The sequence below is a fragment of the Dermacentor silvarum genome, chromosome 9 (assembly GCF_013339745.2).
Source record: "Dermacentor silvarum isolate Dsil-2018 chromosome 9, BIME_Dsil_1.4, whole genome shotgun sequence".
In the NCBI taxonomy this organism is placed as follows: Eukaryota; Metazoa; Arthropoda; class Arachnida; order Ixodida; family Ixodidae; genus Dermacentor; species Dermacentor silvarum.
This window is the reverse complement of record NC_051162.1, coordinates 83,358,464-83,384,404: the sequence shown is the minus strand read 5'-3', so window position 1 is coordinate 83,384,404 and position 25,941 is coordinate 83,358,464. Positions and strand designations below refer to the sequence as shown.

At 44.3% G+C, this 25,941-nt stretch overlaps 1 protein-coding gene and 1 long non-coding RNA gene across 2 annotated transcripts in view; both read right to left on the bottom strand.

Annotated features, from left to right (window-relative positions):
• LOC119463685 (zinc finger protein 782-like) overlaps positions 1 to 25,941 on the bottom strand; it is a 112,585-nt gene that overhangs the window by 32,952 nt on the left and 53,692 nt on the right. The gene's annotated exons all lie outside the window — the stretch shown is intronic.
• Positions 5,692 to 25,941, bottom strand: part of LOC119465344 (uncharacterized) — a 47,975-nt gene continuing 27,725 nt past the window's right edge. The window contains exon 4 of the long non-coding RNA XR_007463581.1: positions 5,692 to 6,273. This is a non-coding gene — a long non-coding RNA (uncharacterized LOC119465344). The remainder of the gene's footprint in view (positions 6,274 to 25,941) is intronic.

Below are 25,941 nucleotides of genomic sequence, written 5' to 3'. Positions count from 1 at the left end.
TTGAGAAAGGCTGGGTACCCGCTCGCTGTGATGCTGGCGTCATGCTCTACAGAAGATTAATGAAAAAACTAAAACAGGATAAAGAATCATGCACAAGTAATCAAAGACAGAAAGATTTAGCTTCTAAGGTGTCAGTGATACCGTATGTTCATGGCCTTTCACACAGACTTAAGAAGGTGGCTGGGAGTTACGAAGTAAAAGTGGTGTTTTCGGCAAAAAACAAAATAGGTAGTGTGTGTTCTAAGGTCAAAAGTAAGTTTGAAAGTAAGGATGATGCTAAGAAAGGATGTAGTATAAAACATCCACGTAAGAACCAATTTGTCGATTGCGCTATGAACGTTGTTTATCAGATTCCTTTGACGTGTGGTCATGTGTACGTAGGGCAGACTTCGAGATGTGTTAACACGAGACTAAGGGAACACTTGTCTAGTCTCAAAGGTCGCCCTAGTACGCATTTGGCGATGCATTGTAAAGAACATGTGTGCTCACCTTGTCTTGGAAGCACTGCCATTTTGTTTAGGCATAGAAATCAAACCGCGAGAGAAATTGTGGAAGCTCACTGGATTGAAAAACTAAAAGAAAAATGCATCAGTCATCCTTCTGTTTCATTGTTAGATAAAGAGAATTCGCTCCTGTCATCATATCTTTAACGCATTTTCGCCTTTTGTGCTTGTTTTATGAACATTGCTGCTTTTTATGCTGACCGCGTAGCGGCATTCCATGACAAGCGTTATTTATGCGCTCTTGACGTGTTCTATTGACAGGATCGCGCAGATCTGTGGGTATTTAAGCCGGTGGTTCTTCAATAATAAAAATCAGTTGTTAGAAAGCGCTCGTCCTTGTGTCTCCTTTTCTTCGTCCCTGTTTGTTTGCGCACAGAAATTTAAGAAAATGAATCTGTTCCAACTAGGCCGACTCGCAGTTATGCTTAATCTCCAGCTGGCTTGAAAGGTTTTTTTTGTCTTTAAAGAAATCTGATGTGGCTCGCTGGATAGGCCGGACGCTCGCACGCACAGCGCAACTGTTCCTGCGATTTCATTGCTAAAATTCTTGAGATTGATAAAAATAAGGTGATTGGCAGCAAGGACCATTTCAGCTTCCACGAAACGCCTCGATTCGAGGCCACAAAAGAGAAACGTGACCATAGCACGAAGCAAAGGAGCCGCCGTGAACATGGATTTCGTAGCCACCTTCGTTTACATGGACACCGTTGCCAGATCAAGTTGTGGATTCTGGAGTTACCAGTTGCAACTGAGCACACCCGCATGCAATTAGGCAGAAAATAGATACCGACCCCACTGACGAACTTGACTGACTCAGGAAACGTGACAAGTCGCTGCTTCAAAGTAGTTGCAAAAAAAATACCGCAGAGCAAAACACAGTGATCCTGATTCAATTTCATAAGCAGAAAGTTTGGCAAGCTTGGAATATATGTTTAGGCTCGCTTTTATAACAAACACTATAAACGCTGCTCGTGTCATGTGGACAAACCTTAATGAGCTCCGAAAGCGCTTTTACGTGTCCTCTGAAGCTGTGGAAAAAGCTCCGTGTCGCCCACCCAGTCAGCGTCTGCGAAATGTCCCGAAACAGAGGTTTCCCGAGCAGCACCAGGCATCGTGTACATCCATAGTATACACCATGGAGGAAGGAAAAAGTTAGGAGAGAGCATTACGTCACATAGCCAGCCTTGTCAAGCGAACACTCCGTGAAGCCAGTCCCTTTGCACCGTAGTGGCCCAACACGTGGCCTCTTGCGTCGAGATCACGGAGAATCAAGATTTGTCGAGACATTTGGTGCCTGGTAGTTTTTAATCAATGTGTGCTCGGCCGGCAGCTGTTCTGCCTGTATTTCTGGTCTCATTTTTCTCGGAATGCTTCTTCCACTTTTGTTGTTTCCTGTAGGCATACTTTCCGCAAATTGGGCAAGTAGTGAGAAGTTCAAAATCCAACGTCAGCGCATTTACGCTACAGGTATACTTCGGCCGAAGTAAACAGACCGTTGTGAATGATTTTTTGACTGAGACCCTGCCCGTGGGTATTATTTTGCCCTGTTCTGCGAGCATTATTCATTTACACTGTCGCTGGATCATTGAGAATTCGCATTCATCACATATCGAAATGAAGAAAGATGTGTGCACAAAATAAATTACCTTCTCTCGCACCTTGCGCACCAACATTTCCGTGTTGGTGCTCCGATTCTTTTTTATGTTTTCTTTAAATGTTAAGGTGAGTTGCATTTTTTTTCTACGTACGGGCTGCACACTTGCTGTTAGATTTTTTTTATATACATATTTCAAAACAGTGCCCTGTTGCCTTGTTGCAAAGAAGGCGCAGGGGAGCGGCGACATCACATCTTACACTTTTTAGCTAAGCTTTTGGTTGCCTCGAGATCGAACTGTGCGCTATGCTGAATAAAGTTTCTCTCTCAGCCGGTCGCATATTTGTGCAATGTGCACAGTGCAAAGTCGTGACCGGAAAACCCACCTCAGGCTGCATACATGATGTTTGTGGGTGTATAAGAACGCTTTCTGCTAAAGTCGCGGAGAGCAGCCCAACACTATAGCCACTAAGCAACCACAGCAGGTAAAAGCTGTAACTAGGGCTCCGTGTTTTCGCAATTTATTTTTCTTGAAATTCGGAGGGTTCTTTTCAGAGTTGATTTTCTGGCAGGAATTCGAAGTTTATGTCTCATAAGTCCCCATTTCTAAGAAATTTGGAGTTAAATTTTGCATTATTCTCAATGCTCCAAAAACTTACATGAAGTGATATCTGAACACGAAAACATCAGAACACATGAAGCGTATTTTTGTTGTCTGGAGGGTTTGAATGCACAATCATATATACACACAACCACAAATACTTGAATACAAAACACCTACGTTTGTGCATATTACAACCTTAAAGCGTGTTGTAATAGACACGATCATACTTTACGAGGTTGCTGCCACTGATGGAAGCACACTCCTTTCGATTGACGATTCTCAGTTTTGAAAATGCCCTTTCAACGATTTCGCTAGAAGACTCAGCACGCAGTGAGAAACCACTGGTCACTGGACAGTGTGAAGTCTCCAAAGCAACAGGGGCTCAAGAATGTTACTGATTAATTCACTCTGATAGTTCGCAAAATCACTCATGAGTTGGCTCATGTCGTCAGTTTGAAGAAACACCAACTTAAAAATCGGCGGATGGGTTTCGAATGCGCTGGGTAACTCAGGCTTCACATTTAGATTCAGAATTTTAACACTATACCGAAACGATTCACTGGTGTACTGGAGTGCATCAAAAAGGTTCCCCTCAACTGTGTCTCCACTTTTCAGCGACAGCAGCGTAGTATTTACGAAGGCCTGCGACAGTCGTTGGGCAGTCATGTTTCTCGCTCCGTGCACGACAAGCCATTTGTTAAATGTACGATGGGTGTGAGCTACGAGATACTGTTGACGTGAGGTAAAATTTATATCGGCCAAACCAGCCAATGTATCAAGGACTGCTTAGAACATGCCCTTTCGATATAGAACAGAACAGGGGCATATGGCCATTAAGATCGGAGTTTATCGGATAAATCAGAATTGTCAAAAATTTTACCGGCGAGTGTTTACTGCATTTTTTCGGGTTTATCCGAAAACACAGAGCCCTAGTTATAACATGTATCAGCGAACGAAAGCGAAGGGTGCACCCAAATCATGAACTAAACTTTGCTTTATCCCTCACAAGAGAACTGGCCAGTTTGGACAAACACTAACTAACTTGAAACACTAACAAACACTAACACTAACTAACAAACACTAACTTGAAACAATATTATTAGGCGAAATAACATATTATATATATATATATATATTACACTGAACATGCATGAAAAAACAAACCCCATGCATGTTGATTTTTATGCTTCAACGATTTCTCATGTGCAATAGCTCAGGAATCTGTACATTACAGAGCTTTTTTTTTTAAATCGACTTTTCGAGCATAGACAGCAGTATGTGCCATGTGCAACCAGTGTTGTTTACTGTAGTTTTCTCATGTTACAAGTCGTACACAGGTAAGACAAAGCAGTGCCTAAGCGTGAGGTAAAACCAACATGCTATCATCAAAAAAAAATACAGCACCTATTGGGCACCTGGCAGGCCACTGCCATCGCATGCAAGTGTAAATCCGACTTCCAAGAAAGCTTGGTAATGTACAGGTCCCCAAGCCAGCACACACAAGAAATTGTTGAAGCAGAAAAAATTGAAAGTATGCAGGGTTTATGTGCAAGTGTCCCGTCGGTGCATCTTTTGCCAAAATAAATTACTTATCCCGGTGCATATGCTGCCCATCAGTGTTAAGTCGTGCACGCTTCTCATTTCTTCTTGGTTTTCATGTTTTCGTTTTTTTATTCAACTCCAGTGTATATGTATGTGTTATTTCTCTTAATAGTTGCAAGTTAGCACTTCTCATTGTCAGGTTTTCTTATTCACTGAGTCAATTTCACGCTTCAACTCTGCTCATTCAAAAAGTTCACATCTTATTGTGCGACCAGTCAAAATGTTTAACGCGCCGTTCCGTGGTCTCATGCACTTGTGGTGGCAATGTGCCTATTGAAGTGGCTTTTATGTGCAAAGGTCCAAGGGTATAAGTGAAATTGAAACAGCCTCCTGCTTAAGTGGTTTGTGCATGTGTCAATTCAGTGCAAACTTCCGCAAGAACCTCAAAAGATATGAAGAGCACTTAAACGGCCTTTCGCTAAGTGGATGCATAGGTGATCCTTCAGTCTGGACATTTAACAGGATCACTGAGGTCATGCAGGGCACTGAAATGGCCTCTCACCTGTGTGGATGCATGGGTGTCGGTTCAGTGCAGACTTCCACGACAAATTCTAAGGATGTGAAGGGCACTGAAACAGCCTCTCACATTAATGGACGTGCAGGTGAACTTTCAATGCGGACTTTTGCAACAAGCTCTGAGGGCATAAAGGACACTGAAATGGCCGCTCGCCTGTGTGGATGTGCAGGTGTTAGTTCAGTGCAGACTTCCACGACAAGTTCTCAGGACATGGAGGGCACTGAAACAGCCTCTCACATTAATGGACGTGCAGGTGAACTTTCAATGCGGACTTTTGCAACAAGCTCTGAGGGCATAAAGGACACTGAAATGGCCGCTCGCCTGTGTGGATGTGCAGGTGTTAGTTCAGTGCAGACTTCCACGACAAGTTCTCAGGACATGGAGGGCACTGGAACAGCCTTTCACGTTAGTGGAAGTTCAGGTGAACCTTCAATGAGGACTTTTGTGAGAAGCTCTGAGGGCATAAAGGGCATTGAAATGGCATCTCGCCTGTGTGGGTGCGCATATGTCGGTTCAGAGTACTCCTTTGTGAGGGTCTTTGAGGACACGAAGGGCACTGAAATGGCCTCTCGCCTGTGTGGGTGCACAGATGTTTTTTCAAAGCACTTTTTTATGAGAAGCTTTGAGGGCACGAAGGGCACTTAAATGGCCTCTCGCCGGTGTGGGTGCGCACGTGTTCGTTCAGAGTACTCTTTCGTGAGAACCTTTGATGGCATGAAGGGCATTGAAATGGCCTCTCACCTGTGTGGTTTTGCACATGGCTCTTCAGATGACCCTTTTGTGAAAAGCTCTGAAGGCATGAAGGGCACTGAAATGGCCTCTCGCCTGTGTGTGTGCGCAGATGTTGGTTCAGAGCATTCTTTTGTGAGAAGCTCTGAGGGCATGAAGGGCACTCAAATGGCCTCTCTCCTGTGTGGGTGCGCAAGTGTTGGTTCAGAGCACTCTTTTGTGAGAAGCTCTGAGGGCATGAAGGGCACTCAAACGGCCTCTCGCCTGTGTGGATGCGCAGATGTTGGTTCAGAGCACTTTTTTGTGAGAAGCTCTGAGGGCATGAAGAGCACTCAAACGGCCTCTCGCCTGTGTGGATGCGCAGATGTCGGTTCAGAGTACCTTTTTGGGTAAAGCTCTTAGGGCATAACTGGCAATGAAATGACATGTCACCTGTGTGGATGCACAGGTGTTTCAGATTAACTTTTTCTGAGAAGCTCTGAGGGCATTAAGGGAACTCAAATTGCCTTTTGCTTGGGCGGGTGCACAGGTTTTGCTTCAGCTTGGACGTTTAGGAGAAGCCCCGGGGCACAAATAGAATTCAAGCAGACGCTGCCCTGTATGGATCCTGGTGTGTGCTTCAGATCAGTTTATCCGCCTTAAAGGTACAGGAGTTGCAGCGGTGCTGGTATCCTTGATGTAACTGCACCACCTGCATTTGCTGGACAGCTGGAATGCCTGGATGCTGCACCAACAGAACAGGTGACCTGAGTAATGCTTTTCGTTTCAAAACAAGAATGTAATTTAAAAATGCCAAAGAAATGAAAGAACATAGACACTTGTGCTAAAGATCAGCTTTTTCTTATGACTGAATGAGCCTTGGCAGTAATTCAAAAATCAGAGCAGAGCACGTCAACCATTTTGATTTGCACAATGACCCAATTTATGAAATTTGCACATATTCTTGCTTAATACATTTTTTAACTGTAACTCACAGTGAGACAACTACTAGGAGCATAGAATTAGTGAATGCTGCCATTGCAGCCCAACATTCGGTAATACCATCATGGGCCTGATGAGCAAATTCAGAGCAGCAGCACTGTCTCCTTCTGAGATTCACCACATTGTGTGTTGCTGTAGACAGTTTTGTGAAATTTATTTATAAATACTGCAGACTCACGAGTGCAAGCAGAAGCGAATATACAGAAAATGCAAACTTCAAATGACGAAAAACACAAACATTCGAAAATAATATTACAGCCAAACAAACAAATCCAAATATAACCACATATCAACTTTTAACAATGCTCTTGTGCAATTCATTCCCATTCTTTGTTATACAAAAAATTACTCTTTAAATATCATTCATGGCACGTAGATTCTGCAAAATTCTCTGGTTTTGACGAATGTTTGCACGAGAAACGGGACACAGATAAAGCGATTACGTAATGCTGGCCTCTGTAGTATATTAAATACAAGAGTTGTCTCTTTGGCGTGTATTGACTGCAGCTGTTCAAGGTGAAGAGTACTCAGCATCTGCGACAATCTATCACTTTTTCTGTAGTAATTGCAGATGAACCTACCTGCAAGATCCTCTACTTATTCTAACTTATTGTCATTTTCTGGCATACAAATCCCATAAAGCTGACACATATTCAAGGCGAGGTCTGACAGTGAACGCTGTCAGCTTTACCTGTATAGGGGCTCCTGAGAATTTGCGACAAAGGTCCATACAGTTCTGAGAGCGCTCACACAAATGTTTACAATATGCTCTTTTCACCTCAAGTGTTCCGTTGGAGTTACCCTGAGGTACTAATAAGTAGAAACATCATTCGGTAGCGTTTGAAAATTTGGAAATTATAAAGGTGTCTTCTTGTTGCTTATGTTCATAGCCAGAGCACTTCTTATTGTTCAAGCTCATTTCCCACCAGTGGGAAACCATATCAAGGTTATTGTGGAGCCTAGATTTATCAGCTTCTGATTTAACTACTGTGTACAATACGCAATCATCCACAAAAAGATTTATTTTAAATCAGAATCAACCATCTTTGCTATGTCATTGACAAATATTAGGAACACAATGGTTCCCGAGTATGACCCATGTGGTACACCCGACGTGAAAGGAAGCTTCTCAGAAATGTGATTGCCGACTTCGACATACTGAACACAGTTTTTGAAGTAGGTTCTGATAAAATGTACAGATTTGGTGTGTATTCCGACTGTGTTAAGTTTACACAGAACTTTACAATGAGGCACCTTGTCAAAGGCGATGGCAAAGTCTAAAGATATTGTGTCTATATGTTCCCTGTTATTAACTGTGAAGTCGTGATGCGAGGTAATGAGCTGAGTGACAGTAAACAAGCCTTCCATAAAACCACTTGGACTTCAGATAGTAAGCTGATTTCATTTAGGCATTACCTAAGGTGCCGACAGATCACGAGCTCTAACATGTTGCAGCTAAGCGAGGTTAGTGAGACAGGACATTGATTTTGCACATTTAGGGGTTGATCTCACTTTGGTATAGGTACAATTCAAGAAGTCCAGTCAGCCAGAGCTGTACACTGCATTAACAATGCCTTAAAGGCATATAATTAAAGGAAATGTACTCCAACGTTCATCCTTCTTCCTTACAATATCTTAGTGACATCCTTATTATTTTTAATAATACACATATAACACATAATACATTGCAACAAAATGAATCTATCTTACGGTCAGCTGTATAAAAATTGTTTTAAATGTAGCAATTGGCCCTGCAAAAGGCAATGGTCCCGAGTTTGATCCTTACACCAGGACAAATTTTCTTTGCAGTTTTCTTTCTGAGAAATATGAATGGTTTTCATTTGGAGATTTGTGCTATGCTCAGGTTAATGCCAATTTTTCTTTCATAATGCTTCCTGCGCCTTTAAGCATTTCCACACCTCTTTTGCCAACAGAAATTAGCACACCATTTTGGCAAATGGTACCCGTTGTCACTTTGCCTATGTTTTCATTCAGGTGTGCAGCCTTAACACCAGTGCCCATAGCATTTTAGGTGAAGGCGAATTATAAAGACGCCGTTAGCTAATACTGCTAGGTGTCCCCAGTGCAATGCCAAAAAAAGCACTCGTTGCATAAGCATAACCCCTGAGTAAATAACATAGTTGCTGGCATCAAAAACATATACACATCAACGTTCAGCTTTCCAATGACCATACAACAATTTATTTTATTTAAAGCGCCCTTGACCAGGTCTGGCCATCTTGAGCTGAAACACGCAGTGCATACATTGCGCGCTAACGATCATGTCTGCTAAGTATTACATTGCTACGCGCCATGGAAACAGGTGAAATTTCAAACTAAATGCCTTTTGCCCTTCTCCGCGCAGGTGCCGCGCTGCCAGCCGGAGCGTTGACGTATATAGCACGAGTGTGCCTTGGTAGCAGTGCTGTGACGTCGCTCAAAGTGGCACGTGACTTGAATGATTCAAGGCAGCATTAGTTACTTGTTTAATCTGTTGCTTCAATAGACAAATTAAAGTTTAGAGAAATAATGAAACATACAAACCGATTGTCTGCGTGTTTTTGCTTTACTTCGCCAAGAGATGTACTCCCGTTTCGTCTGCTTTTTCTCACATCGTGCAGTCATCCGTGCTGACGAAGTTGTCATTTTCTACTGTGTTCAGGGCTCGTACACAATATTTGGCTGGAAATTCAAGGACATTTCAAGGATTTCAAGGATGCAAAAAGGCAGGATTCAAGGAGTGTTAGCGTAATTTTATTTCCTCACATGACTTAGGAAAGGAGCCCTATTTTCGCATTAATTTCTCTTTCAAGAGCTGTTATCTCCGCTTCTTTTTCTTTGGCTGTTCGACGGAAACTCCGTCGCCTTTCGCCTTTCTGGTGGCTCTTCAAGGCAGATTCCCCCATCGTTAAAATGTCGACCGTCTTCTGACATAATGCGCACATTGCTCGATAAGGATCGCTTGGTTCCGGTCTCACCCAGTGACGATAGTCCGTATGTTGCAGCCACGCAGGCTGAAACTTGCACTTCCCGCCTGGCATCTTGTCAAAGTAAACACACAACGCAAACGCGAACTTCACTGAAATGGCGCGCACGAGGCCGACAAACGGCCCGACTATAGTACCTAAAAGACACATACTAGTGTGCCGAGAGCGGGTGTCGCGGTGGCACCGAGTGTGATGCCTGCCGCCGCTGGCCGCTTGGTGCGCTGCACTTCGAGACTGTGCCGGACCATGCTGAGACATGGGCGGACTTCAGGCAAGACACGACGCGAGTCTCCCCATTTGCCCGGCGATCTGCCTCTTATGTTCTTGTCCCAATCAGCAATACGTTCGGGGTCTGCGGACGCGCTGGGTAATGAGATGAGCCGTTTCTTTCCACGTCTCTGAGAAATCGCGGTTTCGCGACCTGTTCAAAGTTTCTTTAGACAGACGAGTGCACACATAGATGCAAAAAAGCCACTCACAATAAGAAAAGACTGCAACGAAAGCGGCAGCAAGGCGAGAAATGAACTAAGCATTGCAATCGACGCGTAGCAATCAACGCATCGCAAACGAACGCGAGTCGAACACCGCAGGATTTAGCATGGTGCCGACAGGCATCGCCGTCTGGTGGCCCGCGGCAGCAGGCATCACTGCTCGCGCCACCGTCCCGCGTTGGAGACTCTCGGTGGACGGCACACTAGAGTATATTCTAGGCACTATACGCAAGCCGAGCGAGCGATATGTCTCGCATTGGATTGGATGGGATTTCCAATGCATATTAGTTGCCAGACGACGTAGGGGCTGCGAGATTTAAAACCGAAACTTCCTGATGTTGCCCTTTAGTCAACACAGCTTGTTTTCATGGGCATTCGTAAGCGAAAGGGCCTTAAATATCAGCTTGACTTGCGGAGGTACATGGTTAATTTCCTCTAGCGGAACAAATCCCACGGGATTTTCAAGGATTACAAGGAGCCCACGGGTATTCAAGTAGTTTCAAGGGCCCTTGAACTTATACTGTCATTATCAAGGATATTCAAGGATTTCAAGGGGCTGTGCGAACCCTGTGTGTTCTAGCGTGCGATCATGCTCTGTGATTCGCTTGCGCCTGCCTCAGTTTTCATGCAGCACTGACTTACACTGCTAGTCAGGTGTTCTCGTGCACAGCGCACAAAATTGTGCACTGCGCGATTCAAGACAAACGCAGCAATTTGCGCTCGAGGTCGTCACCGGAAGTGCGCCACGTAGCAAGAAAATGCAAGAAAGAGAAAAAAAGAGGTGGGGCCCATGACGTATGCGTCCCGCAGTTCTCCAGGTTCGGCTTAGGAGAACGCAATAAAGGAATTTTGCTTGCGGCAGCTAGACGGGGCAAGTGGCGCTCGCCTCTTGAAAGTATGGTTTTACGGCACTGAAATATTTTTATCTCAGCTATTAATGAACCAATTTGAAAAATTCTTGTGGTAAAATGCTCTTTAGAGGGCACATAACAACTTCTAGCCTATAACCAAAATTTGCTATATGGCCTGGTTAGGCACCCTTTAATACAGGATGCAACACAGTATGGTTCCTCAGGTGACGAAAGGTACACTTCCTCGATGCACTTTTAAACTAAAACTGGTTACATTTGGCCAGGCTTGCTGCGTTATTACCAGTATTTTGTGCTTTTAAGGCACCTATTTATTCTTGCAGCTATTTACTGCATAACACTCAGCAAAATAAACTTTTGGGGCAGCATATGTGCCGTGATGTGGCACCTGTTACACACGCATTTTCTATCACAGAGTTCTACAGTATATTCTACACACTACTTCTTTACACCCAGAACACACATCAATGTTCAATGATCAGTAAATATGCATACTGTGCTGACATATGACTGCAGTATTGCTGTTGTTCATTTACACCTTTAGAGGTATTTTATTGTGTCATACTTATCTTCGATAATTGTAAAGAACATGAACCTTGAAGTACATACATGAAAATTGTACAACGAAGAGAAGGATGACACTAACCTTGCAAAACAGAATGGAATGTCGGTAAATATCTTTGAAGTGTTTTGTTTTCCAGGTCAAATTTGCACGCAACTGTCAAGCGAGTGTACTGCGTCCCATTGACGTGTGCAAGTTCTTGTAGCCCACAGAAATATTCTTTATATCTGCGAGAACTAATGGGACATGGCTGAACCCTTTGGATGATGCAGTCAACACTTGTTGCCTTCTCATGCGATTCTTCAATGTTTATTGTTTGACTCGCATGCAGCATCCAGTTGCATTGTTTAATCCACTGTAACACAATAGTAATCTTTGTCCAGTAGCAGACCCAGCAGCAACATGATTATGCAAGTTTCCATGGCTTCATCTCCATTCTTCTCATAGGCGTGCGCACGGAGGAGGGGGGGGGGGGGCGGCCGCCCCCTCTAATCATCTAGGGGGGGTGGGCGCAAACTTCGCGCCATATTTTTTCTCAGTCGTGCCGGTCCCGTTATTGTTAAAGGGGCACTAAAGGGAAACAAGGTTTGCGCGGACTGCTGCAAGAACCACTATTACAGAAACCTCGTAGTACTTAATTCGTGCCAAGAGAATGCTTAATTTGAAGAAAAATGCATTTTCCTAGATTGCAACTGCCCGCTACGAGCTCGAAGGCGTCTAATGTAGCATTCGACATTCCCGCCTTTGGCCGCCAACAACGTTCCCCGGTTAACATAGTGCTAGAAAAACTCGCAGCAATACTTACTGCTACGCTTGTTTGCGTATGCTGCTGGTATTGCGATATTTTCGCCAGATAAAATAACAATAATGAGGTGACCCAGGCATTGTTGTGCAGTGTGCATGTCATCCACGTGTTACTGCCGGAGCAAAGCCGCTCCATATATGTGTCACAATTTGGTGAGCCTCTGTTTATCGTGCCAAAGTGCCACGCCTCCGAAATGCGACATGATCGACCCATGTATACCGTGAAATTAAACGAAACTAATGTGGCCACGATTTAATTTTTTCCCCTGAAATTAAGGTAAAAAAAGCGGTGCTTTCATTCTCACTTTCACGCACGCGGGTTGTTTTTCCAGGATGCGCTCTAGCTTCTAGGTGCCCTTGTCACAGCCCCAGCATTTATTTTGACGAGGCTGCGAGCCGCGCCTATGTGCTGAACGAGCTCAACAGCAAAAGCAAAAGGACTTCTCGCGCAACTGGAAAGCTTCGAGTTTCAATTCTTTATGGAAATGGCCCATCCTGTGCTGCAGATGGTCCTTAAGGTTAGCCGCATGCTCCACGACCCAAAAATAAATCTTCTTACTGTGTTCCAGGGAGTGAAAAATCACCAAGAAGCTCTCAAGCAAATGAGGCTGGACGAGAACGAATTTACAAAGGTGTTTCAAGGTGCCACAGAGATATGCCAGACTCGCGGGATCAGTATTCCTGCTGTGAGACAGAGGAAAGTGTCTAGACGCGCAGACATGAACTTCGCCAGTCAGTTTTTTCACGAAACAAAGGAGGAAGAACTCCGCGTCAGCGTTTTTTACCCCATGCTTGATGCTTTCGTTGAAGGAATTGAGGCAATATTCACGCAGGAGACCGTCGTTCTCATATCTGCGATAATGAACATTCTGCGCCTCACTGCCAATGACGAGGAGATAGATGTTGTCACTAAGTATTTTGACGTGGAGTCTGACAGCTTGCGGGCTGAGCTCCGCTTACTGAAGGCACAGGTTGGCACAGAGCACATAAAGCTCGGTGACTGTAATGAATGGCTAGACTGGTTGCAACAAAACGGCCTAGGAGCATTAGTTTATAAGGACTTTTTTAAAATCCTTAAAGGCTTTGCAGTTGTCCCTGTCACTAGCTGCTCATGCAAGCGGACGTTTTCAAAGCTCGCCATACTGAAAACAAAGCTGAGATCAAGTATGAGTCATAACCGGCTTCGGTGGCTGCTTTTACTGTTCGTTGAGCAACAGATTGCATTGTCAACAAGTTCTGAGTCAGTCAGCGAACAGTTTGCACCAAAATCGCGTAGATTTCTGCTTTAGACTTTTCACGATTGGTGAAAAGTACTATATCTCCCACGTGCTACACATTTTTAGTAATCTACCGTATTTTGCGGTTTATAAGACGCGGCGTTTTTCTGAATTTTTTGTCAGTGCATCTTATACAACGGTGCAACTTATGTACGTTTTTTTGTTGTTGTTTTTTCGGAAAAACTTCCGTCAAAATCGGAATCGATATTATGGCCACGCAAAGAGCGCTGGTTGACTTAATTACAACGGATTCTGTGCGCGCTATCGAGGTGCAGGAATGCTCTCGTGATCGAGTTCCTGAGCGCCGTGCGAGAAGGACAGAGCAGAAACGCAAGCTGCGGCAGGCAGACCGCAAGTCGACCAAGCCCCAAGTCGTATCTGCAGATTGCTGTCAACTGCGTAGTTTGCACGCTGCTGCGCAAACTACGCAGTTTCTACCAGAGTACAAGCCACCCCCCCTCCTTCCCGCTTTTCTCCCTTGAGCGCGATTCGGCTCACCGTCGCATGCTTTCACTTGCACATACAGCATACGGCGCGTGGAGACGATGTTATTGCCCTTGGACTTCATACGGAACATCGCGGCAACCACAGCAGCAGAATTAAATGCGCCTGAAGTAGGAATATATGGCACCGATACGCTTGCGCGTGACTTGCGTTCACGGAGTGAAACTTCACTGTAACTTCACTTGACTGAACGAACAGGTGCGTCTTATACACCGGTGCAACTTATATACGTTTTCTTCCGGGAAAACTCGTTTAAAGGGGGGTGCGTCTTACACATAGGTGCGACGTATAGACTCGAAAATTTGGTAGTCATAAAATATTTTTACCACTGCATAACATATCCATTAGTTTATATGTTTGTTGAGCATGACATAATGCCTGCGTGTTATTTTGTGAAAAAAAAAGTAATTATAGCCCTTGTTTCTATTACATGCTTCTATCAAGCGCCAGAAAGTAAGATTATCAACTGTACATTTGGATGCTCAGAAGAAAAAAAAAATGGCATGTCATTGTATTTATCTTCAATAATTACTAAATATTGTAACTTGCTGTTTCTCGTATTTTTAATCTGCGGTATATTGTCGTGCTTTTAAGCGTTGCCATTACGTTGTGTATTGGGTGGCGTTTTTCATCCTCTGCATGAACGTTGCAGACGCCATATGACAGCTTTCGCCATGTGTAGGTGCACCCATGCATTTGCCCTGTATGTATAGTATACTTTCCATACTAGCAGAGTCACGTTGAGGCAATACTTTTAAATATTTCGTGCTGTTAAAGATGGCATATATGTCGTATCTTTTTCTGGTTTAGAAAGAATAAAAATTCTTGGTACGCGCGTTGTGTCACTGACGCCTCAAATGCGCAGGGACTGCCTTTCTTTGCGGACGTTTCACAAGTGAAACTAACTGCTTAATAATATTTTATATATGCTACAATATTGTTGAAATAAGCAATTCATAACCATATCTCGTCTCAGCACTACAATATGAGCGGAAGGACATCAGTGGGAGTGCGTTGATAGAAAGGGGTGGGGCGCTCTGGGGAAACCGCGTCCCCTAATGAAAAATCCTGCGCACACCTATGATTCTTCAGATGGAATTTTTTCCTGTGCACAAAATTAAACACGTAGCCGCTGGAGGAAACATTTTATGCCAAAACTAATGCGTTTTAGGGACATGTACTGCTTGGAAGATAGTCTGCCTTTGAAATAAAGGCTCTCGTCGACCGACAACCCTCGTTCTCCCATATAGAGTGCTTGAAGTTTGTTCGCAAGTGTGGTCAAGACAGGCCACAGCTTTCCAACTTTAGCATTTGGGTGCTGGTTGTCCAATGCCTCAATACAAGGGAAGATCAAGAAGTTTTGCAACTTGGCTATAACCATAGTCCCTTAATAGCTTTTTCTGGTAACAAAACTCCCGCCTCAGTTTGATACAGAGCCAGCGCCTGCCGCTAGGGGCGCCATAGTAAAAGAAAGGCCACCTAGCTGAGCGGTCGCCGCAGGCGGCGGTATTTTTTCTGCTCTGGTCGCGTTGCGGCCAAAAGCCCAGCTACTTTTCGATTTTATTTATATTCTATTTTGTTGTAGCAGTTACAGTTCCAAACTTGAACATCTGCGAGTGTTTTCTAACCGAAATCAAGGCACGTACAAAAAGTAAACAATCTCAAAGAAAGCTGGCGGCTCCGTGTGTCAGTAGACGACGCACATAGAATTCTTCTTACCGAGAAATCTGTCGTTAGTTGGCCCAACCGGCGTCAATTAAAAACTTTCAAGCGACTTTTATGTGAATAAGACATTAGCGCCTTGGCCTTGCCAGTAAACGACAACTTGAGCTCAACGTCGTGTGCAGTTACTGAATTCCGATTGCAATCGAGCCGTTCAGGCAATGGTGACAGGTTCTAATCGCACGTAACATAAAATGTTCTATGTCATCAGAATTAGTTTGAAACAGGTACGTTGGCAGGTCGCAGCCGTGAATGAAACGCTTTCTTGAAGGAAAGTACTGTTATTTTCATGCATCGCAAGCTTGCTAGTTTTCGTGCATATTATTCCAAATGTGCGACAAAGTTTTCAAACGTGATTTTCGTTGTCAATGTACCCTATGAAAACCCAAACAGATTATTATGCCCGACTGACTCAGCACTGCGCTTAATAATCTCTAACTCGCACAAGCAGAGTGACGAGGATTGACGGTCAGTTGCACTCAGTAATATTCTTGGTGAACTGCGACTCATAATAGTATTTAAATCACAAGCTTTCTTTGAAGCAAATGTAGCTGTTCTAACTCGCGACAATTCTTATGAGAAATAACATTTAATTTTCGTTTTCACTCAGCACTGCTGTAGTCTAGAGCTCAAAAACGATCTGAAAGTTGTATTGACACAGAAAACTGACATCATGTTTTTTTGCTGTTGCACTAAGTTCCTAATGTCCCATTTATCATGGCTGGAACCCTACTTTGCTTCAGGAAACAAAATTACTTCTGTGGCATTACCATTTCTTTTGTACGCCGCGCAGCGCTGAGGTAGCAACCTTAAGCAAATGTTAGAATTGTCAATCGCTGTTGCTATCAGCATGTGAAATGCATACGCAAGAACTCAAACTAAGTGGTTATGCGAATTATTTGCAGTCTATAAATATCAACACACAGACAGTGCAATCATGGCTACAGGTCATAAATATTTTCTTGTTTAAACCAGAACAAAGTTTTTATATGTGCTTATGTTCTCATGGAGGTACTAATAGGCACCGATTTTATTTGCAATATATAAATGGAACAAATATTGTAAACAGAACACGCTGCTGAGAATCACACACACACACACACGCAGGTACGCAGGCACACGCACACGCACACATGCACAAGCACACACAAACAGGCCGTCGAAACCACGAGGAATGGCAGTAGGCCTGAGGCGCGGCTTGTCCCTCGGCAACGATACATCCGTCATCGTTTATCGTGAAATCGTCCGCACAGAGATGGATGATGGATCAAAGTGCTTCGCGCACACACGCTCATGCTTGAACTCGAAGCTAAAATCGTTCCTTGCCGTGGTATGGCTCGCTTTCAATTCTCGAGAAGTGCTCACGAACACTTGGCATGCAAAATAGCGATACCTTTTCGGAAGTGCCTTTGTTGCCGGCACACAACACCTGAACGCCATCGTCAGGCGAACGTGCCACTTAAATTGTAGAATCCCAGAATTCGTATCATGCCTTAAAATCAATCACAAACATAAAGTACGTGTCAAAACTTTCAACCCACGCCGGCCGCATCTGCAGTCTCTCCGGATTTAACATAGAGAAAGGTAGCCTCTCAGCTGCAGTGGCACCGCAGCGCGGCGGCTTCATGCAACATATCAAGCTCTCCCATAGAGTGACGGCGGAGTTTTGTGACTAGAAAAGTATTGAGGGACTATGCTATAACCAAATATCTGACAGTGTTCTCTCTCTACCTTTTGCTTAGCTCATCTCTGCAGCCTAGCAAGGTCTGAATATCAAGCCTTCCAGTTCATTACTTGGTCTGCATCAGTCAGTCAAACATGGCGTCCTCCCACGATTTTTGTGCAAAGAAGGAACTTCCACCAAAGAAATCCACAGTAGGACTGTGGATGAGTATGGCAGTGAATACCCTTCATATGCTACAGTGACTCGGTGACTCAATGAGTTTAAACATGGCCGTGTGCACGTGGCAGACCCGAGGTCAGGGCGGCTGACCACTTCAACCAATTTGGATTATTGAGCCTCAGCAGAGAGTCTTATGAATAATCGCTGAATCAAGGTGTCAGGAGTTGCCAGACACCATTTCTTATGGCAGTGCTTTCAATATTATCCACGAAGTTTCGGGTATGTCGAAGGTCTCAGCACGATGGATGCCACGGAACCTCTTAGCGGAAGATCGACACCACCACGTTCATTCATCAAGGGAACTTTTGCACCTCTATTCAAGCGACCCAGAAGATGGTCTCTCCCGCCTTATGACTGGGGATGAGAGGTGGCTATATCAGTGGCACTAAAAAACATGCAGCGGAGACACTCAGGGTAACCTCCCCCCAAAAAATTCAAGACCCAATGCTCAGGGAGGAAAGTGATGGTGACACTTCTTTGGGACGCAAAGGGTATCCTGCTCATTGAATATCTCGAAAACAGTAGGACAGTTATAGGTAAATACTATGCCTATGTTCTTCGAAAACTGTGTAAAGCCATCATGGTAAAACGCTGAAGATTAGTGACAAGATGGTGTCCTCCTCCTGTACGACAATGCCCCGGTTCACAGGTCTCGCGTTGCCCAGACTGTCATTCGAGAGTGGTTCTGAACAGGTGGAACACCCACCCTACCAACCTGACCTGGCCCCAAGTAGCTTTTATTTATTTCTGAATTTGAAGAAACACCTAAATGGAACGAGGTTTGATGACTTGAACTCGCTTCAAGCTGCCGCAGAGGAGTGGCTTGACAACCTGGAAGTTTTTTTTTTGCAAGGTATCAAAAGCCTTGTAGGAAAATAGGAGAAGTGCATTAGTGTAAGGTGATAATATTTGAAAAACAATTCTTTTTCCAAGGTGTGGCAGTTTTTTTTATATGCGAGTTGCAAAACTTTTTGATCACCCCTCGCATCTGCAGGATGTCTAGAAACCTGCATTTCCTTGCTGCCGACCAGCTCCCAAGCTCGTAGACTAGCCTTGCAAGGATGTACCCAGAGAAACTGCACCGCAAAGTTGTTAGTCTCACAAACAATGAAGTCAATGACATCTTTGACAAAGAATTGAAGCAAGTACTCCACTACACCAGCTCCATCAACTAGTTAGAGGTTCGAGGAGACCCAGTAAAAGGTAACTAAAGCGGGGCATGAGAAATTGTGGTGTGAAGTTTTGATCATGAATGTGCACAATTTACGTCCTCCACACTGCCACCTTTACTGTCATCAGAGCCGAGAGAGAAAACCCAGGACTGAACAAAGTCAGTTGAGGCCAGTATGAAATCCTTTCCACTTGAGGACGAAGTTACAATAAGTCCACCTTTTTTTTTTTGTATCAACACCTCATGCTCCATAGCCGACACTTCTTGCGTGGGCTGTCATATTGAAGTTGAGCATATCCAGTGCAACAAATCTTTGCTGGATGCCGCACACCGTCTAGTATTCTTTCTTAGAACCACAGTGCAATGGATGAGCCAGAGCCATCTCCAGGACTCTATTATCAGGCCAAAAATCTCTGAAAGAGCTGGAGTCATTCTCCGTATCTTCTGCAAGTAAACCCTTTACGAGCTGTGCTCATCTTGAATATGAATGGAGTTAAACGTCCATCGAGGAGTTTGCAGACACAGCTTGTAGAGCTACTGGTTGATGGCTAGATGGCAGGTTTAGTTTATGCCAAATTTTAGAATGAGAACAATTATTACTGCATTCCTGCACTCGGGAAACTGTCCAGATGTTTATATTTTATTAATGAGTTCCAGGAGTATAATAAGAATGTTCTCTGGGAGGATGGCTGATAACACTGTGTATTCCTTCTGGGCCAAGCACCATCCTTTTATAATGCTAATGCTGCTTGGAGCTCCACTACTGTGAATTCTTGTTTCTAGTTGGCATTCAAGCTCTTTGTGTTACAACTCTTTCCATTCATTGAAGGCTTTTACGATATAAAGTTTTGTAACAAGTGGTGTTCCTAAAGGTTCCGTGCTGGGTCCTCTTTTTTTTTTATTGGTAAACCAATAAATATTACTTCTTGCATGAGAGCTTTTACAGACAATTGCAACACATACAGAAAAAATTGCAAGCCCTACTGAAACATCTGTCTTTCAGTGACCTAACATCTCATCTGACCTAACAACATTTCCTCTTGATCTGACCCTTCATAAATCAAATGAAATACTAATAGAAAGCCATGAGCATTACACAAACGACGAGGCCCCTGGAACCATGTACTTATTGCCTAATAGGCAGCCCCTTGTCTTTCGTGAGTATTTGTAAGTACCTAGGTGGACACATTTATAACGACTTTGCCTGGCCAACGCAGATCAGTCACATTACTAACAATGCCAACAGTACTCTTGGTTTTATCCATTGCCATTTTTATCGTGCCCTTATGTCGTTAAAATTGTTATTGTACAAAATCCTTCTGCGTTCCAAACTCTAGTACGCATGCACTGTGTGGTATCTACATACTAACTTGCTTGCCACTGCTGTTAAAAAAGTTAAAGCCATTCAGCATGTTTTATAACCTTTAACTACTCCCAGGCTGCTAGTTTACCATTGATAAAAAAAATGTTAGATCTTCCTGACATTGGTGTGGCGGAATGCTTCCCTGTTTATGCTCATTTCACAAACTCAGTTATTTCAAAGATAACCTTAAATAGTCCATTTTTATTGCTCCTAATTGTCACAATGTGTTGACCACAGTATAAAAGTTGATGTTACTTTGTGTAGAACTAAAATTTACTCTAATATCTTGTTCCCTAAACTAAAGAATGGAACAACCTGCCCACCTGCATAGTCTCAATTGAAGATGCCACCACGTTAAAGACTACGCAATAAATCGCCTGTACTTAAACATGGCAAAACGTTATCATTGGCTAGTTCTTTTTCTTTTATTGTGCCACTATGGCATAGTTGTTGTATAACCTTTAACCAACTGTTGTCAATCTATGATGTATTTCCCACTCCTTTCTGTAACGCCTGAAAGTAAAGTAAATGAAATGAATTTTTAAAGTTGTTCTAGCTGTTAGCAAAGAGCAGAGTGGTCATAGCCACAGCACGTTGTTAACAGTTCAGTTTATCAGCGGTGCTAACCACTTGCTGCTAAGAGACAACCCAGGGATCTGACAGGAGTTCGTACTAAACATTCTGTTCATGCCAAACGTGCAGCGCTGCTATTATAAACGAGAAGCTGTAGTGGCGCTGCTGTCTTCCAAGTGACATTACAGCAGGAATGCCGCTCACTCCAGTTCCCTTGGCTGCCGCGGAGGCTCATTGTTTAGTGCATGCTCAGAGTGTTCCAAGCCATACTCTCTAAAAGATGCTATAGCTCCTTTCTGCTTCCATGCTTAAACTGCAGTTTGCTTTTTGAATCTACGTGACTCGTGAAACATTGCCGAATGAATTTTTGAAGCTATGCAGGGTTGAAGGAGCCTACTGCTCTCACAATGGAGAGGTGCCCTGTATCTGCAAATTTTGTAGGAAAACAATGCCTGCAAGTTTAGCATGTACAATTTTACATGGTGTTTCGCTCAGAAACATTTCCTTTATTAATTAGTTATGGCAGGAACCGGACTTTATACCGAACAATAATTTTCCAACTCGATGTCAACAATATAATTTCATACTTAAGACCGATACTGCCTGCAAAGCTTACATCTTCGTATTTCTCTGTTGGGTTGCTCCAGTCACAGTAATAATACGTAGGCAGGTATGCATTTTGTATGAATATGCTACTACTTTCTACATTCTCTGGAACAGGCACTACAAAAACGCACTGCTTGTGCCTCTTACACAGCTTTGTGCCATATATACGTAGTTGTAGCGAAAGAGGCAGGAGGTCATCTCTGCCAATACCTGCTATTGATTACTTCTCCCCAATGGCTTTTCTTTTCCCCATCCCTCGCTCTGCCTTCCGCTTTTCATCTTTACACTCAGCTAGTTTCATCGTTGCTTTGTGCAGGTCTTCTAAGACTCACACAATATATCTGCAAAGCTTTGAAAGTTCGTATTTGTGTTAAATATTGACGAACATTTTGACAATTGGTATATGTCAAGTAGCATTGGGTCCCTCCCTTCACTCTATATGAGACGATATTTCACCAGAACCAGAAAACAGTGGCGCACCGACGGGGGGGGGGATTCGGGGGTTGCAACCCCCCTCCTGAGGCCGACTTAACCCCCCCTTTTGTTTAACCCCTTTTCTTTCCTTGCGCATTTGAGTACTGCAACTAAGATGTAAGACGCGCAATCGTGTGCACACTCGCAAGAAGCGCATTTTTTGACAATTTCCCATGAAGAAATCGAAATTAGTGCTGTTTAGATGGTTTGGCCAACTGTCAACCCCCCCCTGGCCGAGATCCTGGGTGCGGTACTGCCGGAAAATGATCACTTCCGTGTGTTTCTATGTCCGTTGACCATTCAATGCCATCAAGAAGGTCATGTGAGAAGAGGGTAACCCATATAAAGCTGCAGTAATGGTACCCACATAAATACGTTGCAGAGCTGTCATTTAACAAGGGCAAATTACATTCTTCTACTGTGGACTCGATAATGCTTCCGCGGGAATCATTATGTTCACTGCCCCAGATGACGTTATGTGCACTGAAGTCCCCACAAACCAGCACATATGAGTTTGTCTACAGATATTTAGCTTGAACCTTCCTTGTAGATCAAGACTTATCACTGTGACGCATGCATTTCTAAAAGATATCTTGCATGCTAAGAACTCCGGTATATCTGAATCGCTCGACTGTATTAAATAGGATGGCAGGTCTTTTCTCACGCATAACATCGCTCTGCTATTTTCAGCAATGCACAATGATTTATATATCGCATAGTTTGAAAGATGAAAATTGTCTCGTACGCCTGTCTCCTGCATAGATAAAACAGGAAAGTTATGTTGAGCCAATGGTTTGTAAAAATCAGCTGACTTATTATGTAGGCTATTAGCATGCCACTGAAATGTGCAAACATTATTGTAACGATTTTTCATTGTAAGCCTGCCCTGGAGCTGTTGGTGGTTGTGGAAACACCAACTACTCCATAGAAAGCAGTGCTTTTACTTCTGGCAAGTTGTTTGGTTGTGTAATGGCACCGAGAATTGCTCGCAGAGCTGTGAATACCATAGGCAGGATTAACTGTGCCACGGGTACAGACGCATACTCACCAAGCGGTGTTGAAGCTCCACCTGTGATCGAAGCAGATCGCTGAAGAACTGCCTGGATGGTCGTTGGGATGACTGGTGCAGTTGGGGCAAATGCTGAGATGTTAGATGAGGTTGCTGTGTAAATTGCAGAGGTCATTGCTGAGAAGGTCGACGATTCTGACGCGAGGCCTGGGCAAGATGAGTAGCATTCTCTGAAGATGGATTGTGTCGCTCGCTGTCCGAACGCTGTCGACCTGATTGCTTTAAAGCTGCAGAATAGTTCAAACTATCCACTTGCTCCTGCTCTTTGTTGGGAGTTGGAGGCGCACATCTTACGGTATCAAGGTTAGGTGGGGGCACATTATGAGGAGGCAGCCTTTCATATATCTACTCGTGCCTATGTAGCTTTGAGGTAGCTGTGTTCTGTGGGCACCCGAAGTAGGACGCTGTGTGGTTTCCGCCACAGTTGGAACACTTTGGCTGACACACAGACTTGCAGCAACGTGGACTGCCGCAGTTCTTCCCTAAATGTCCAAATCTCTGGCAGCTGTAGCATCTCGGTGCAGGACCAAGGTATTCTTCTACAGGATGACATGTGAAACCAAACTTAACCCTTTGCAGCATTGGTTTGTCCTCACTGAAATGGAGAATAGCGGTTCTCAAAGAGTGCGATTCTATCGCTCCATCTTCTTGGCGATTGTGTGTGCCTGACGATGGAAAGATATCGCCAAAATCTGACACCACTGACACAGATGTCAGTGGTGTTGACCTCAGTGCTCTGCACAGCGCAAACCTGGCTTTCCTAAATATGTCGTGGCCTATGCAAGTCGTACCCTTACGAAAGCCGAGACTAATTACACTGTCACCAAAAAAGAATGCCTGGCGGTCATCTGGGCTCTAGCTAAGTTCCGGTCTTATTGGTATGGCTGCCCATTTGATGTCGTCACAGGCTGCCATGCACTATATTGGCTGTCATCATTGAAGGATCCTTCAGGTCGTCTTGCCCGCTATGCACTTCGCCTGCAGGGCTATGATATCCACGTGCTGTACCGCAACGGACGCCAACGTTCTGACGCCGACACCCTCTCATGCTCTCCCTTGCCTGACGACAATACCTGCCGCTCACTATCCCAGCTCGCTGTTTCTTTCATCAACCTTGAGGCTATCACTTTCGAGCAGTGCAAGGAGCTGTGGATTGCCTCGATTATAGACTTGCTTTCTGTCCTCCAACATGGATGAGACCTGCCACAGCGAATCGGTGGCGTACATCTGACAATTGGCAAATCTGTTTGCGTGCAGCTACGTAGGTTATGTCCCACTCTACTGTAATCGCGTGCAGTTGCCATCGAAACGTAGAAGTCCTCAACATAGCCCGACGATTGTGAAAGACGTGTTTCACTTATCTGCACTCGTGGACACCAGAGCTGCCATATAAGTTATGGACGCAAAACTTTGTCGCTTGATTTGAAAAGTCACGACGCCTCTTACTGGATTGTCCCTCCACACAGCCGGAGCACAGCGTATTCACCCGATAGAGGCGTGCACCGCTCATGTTGTCATTGAGGACGATGTATACACCATCGAATTTATTGTCATTTCGTCGTGCTCTCATGACGTTATCCTCGGCTGGGATTTTCTCTCCCGCCACAATGCCGTCATTCATCGCACACGTGCCGAACTAGTGGCAAATTCCAATGGCAGGATCGGAGCACTTCCGGTAGCAGTCTTTCTGCTCCATGCGGAGCAAGTCTGTTCCATTGGCAGATTGACAGTGCTCCCTGTATGTTTCATTGGCAGATCTGGAGCAGCTCCGCCCCCAGATTCACTCCACGGAGCAGCTCTAATCTCCGCAAAAAACGGACTCGAGCGGAAGTCGCAGGCACCCCGCGCGTGTGCAGAGCGTGGCGTACGTGACCGACACTACGATCTGCCTGAGTGCACTCGTTCTCCACGCGCACCCTTGAACTGCCATCAGGCGAGTCGCAGCTCAGAAGCAATCATGAGTGGTGCATCGCAGCGTCAGCTCACACTTTTACTTCTTGCGAAGAGCGATGATTCTAGCTCTAGTTCTGAATTGACCAGTGAGGACTCAAGCGATGAAGAAGCTAACGTATGCAAAAAAGTTTTCGACATCATGTTTCAGCCGCCGGAGAAGCGGAAGTTGCGCACTTGTTCCCGGTGAAAAAAAATACTAGACGTACAGATTTCATTCGCTTGTACAGTCTGATGGCTTTTTTTGTTTTTCATTTCCACCCTCGCTAATTTCCTTTTTATTTTTGTATAACTATATGCCTGTCCAAATACTGTGTATGAATGTATACCGCATTATGTGTAAAACGTGTGAAATTTCAAAGTTTATGTTGAAGTTGGACAAACAAATGTTTAATAAAATAAGTTTATTTACTTTCTCTTTCACTTGTCATTGTAATCTACAGTTAAGCCAAGGACACGGCTCAGCAGTGCCATTTTCTCCTTGTGCTGTCTCGCCCTCTCTTCCTGGCTTTTCTCTTTTTGCTTTTTTCATTCCTCTTGTCGTGCTGCTTTCTGTGCTTCCTTCTGCGCTTGCGGCTGCTTCATTTCTTCAAGAAAAAATTTGATATTTTGCAATCTTGATGTGAAACGCGGGGGCCTGGTTTTTTGTCTCTCAGCGGTGTTTGTCTGCCCTGTTGATGAACTACTACGAGTACTCTGCGAGCTTTGCAATTCTTCATCAATTTGCGCTCCATCCGGCGTCTCCACCCCCTTCCCTGACGAAGTTCCTTTTTTTCTGGACGCACTCCCTGTACCTTTTCTCAAAATGACGCCGTAACCATCTCGCAACTCCTCTGGTTCGACGCTGTTGTCCAGAGCAGTTATCTTGGCCAGCTCCTCGCCGTATGGCACCTCACTGGGAGAATTCCCCAACTTCTTATTGCGAACAGTTGCAGACATTTTGCGCCTAATTACAGTCTTAAAGCGACGGCAGCATTGCTCTCCGGTCCTCGTTATGCCCATTGTTTTATTGAGATTTTCCTTGATGCGGTCAAACATTTCCTTTTTATTTAAAAATTTTTTTCATGGGTCCCCCTTGGACGAAAT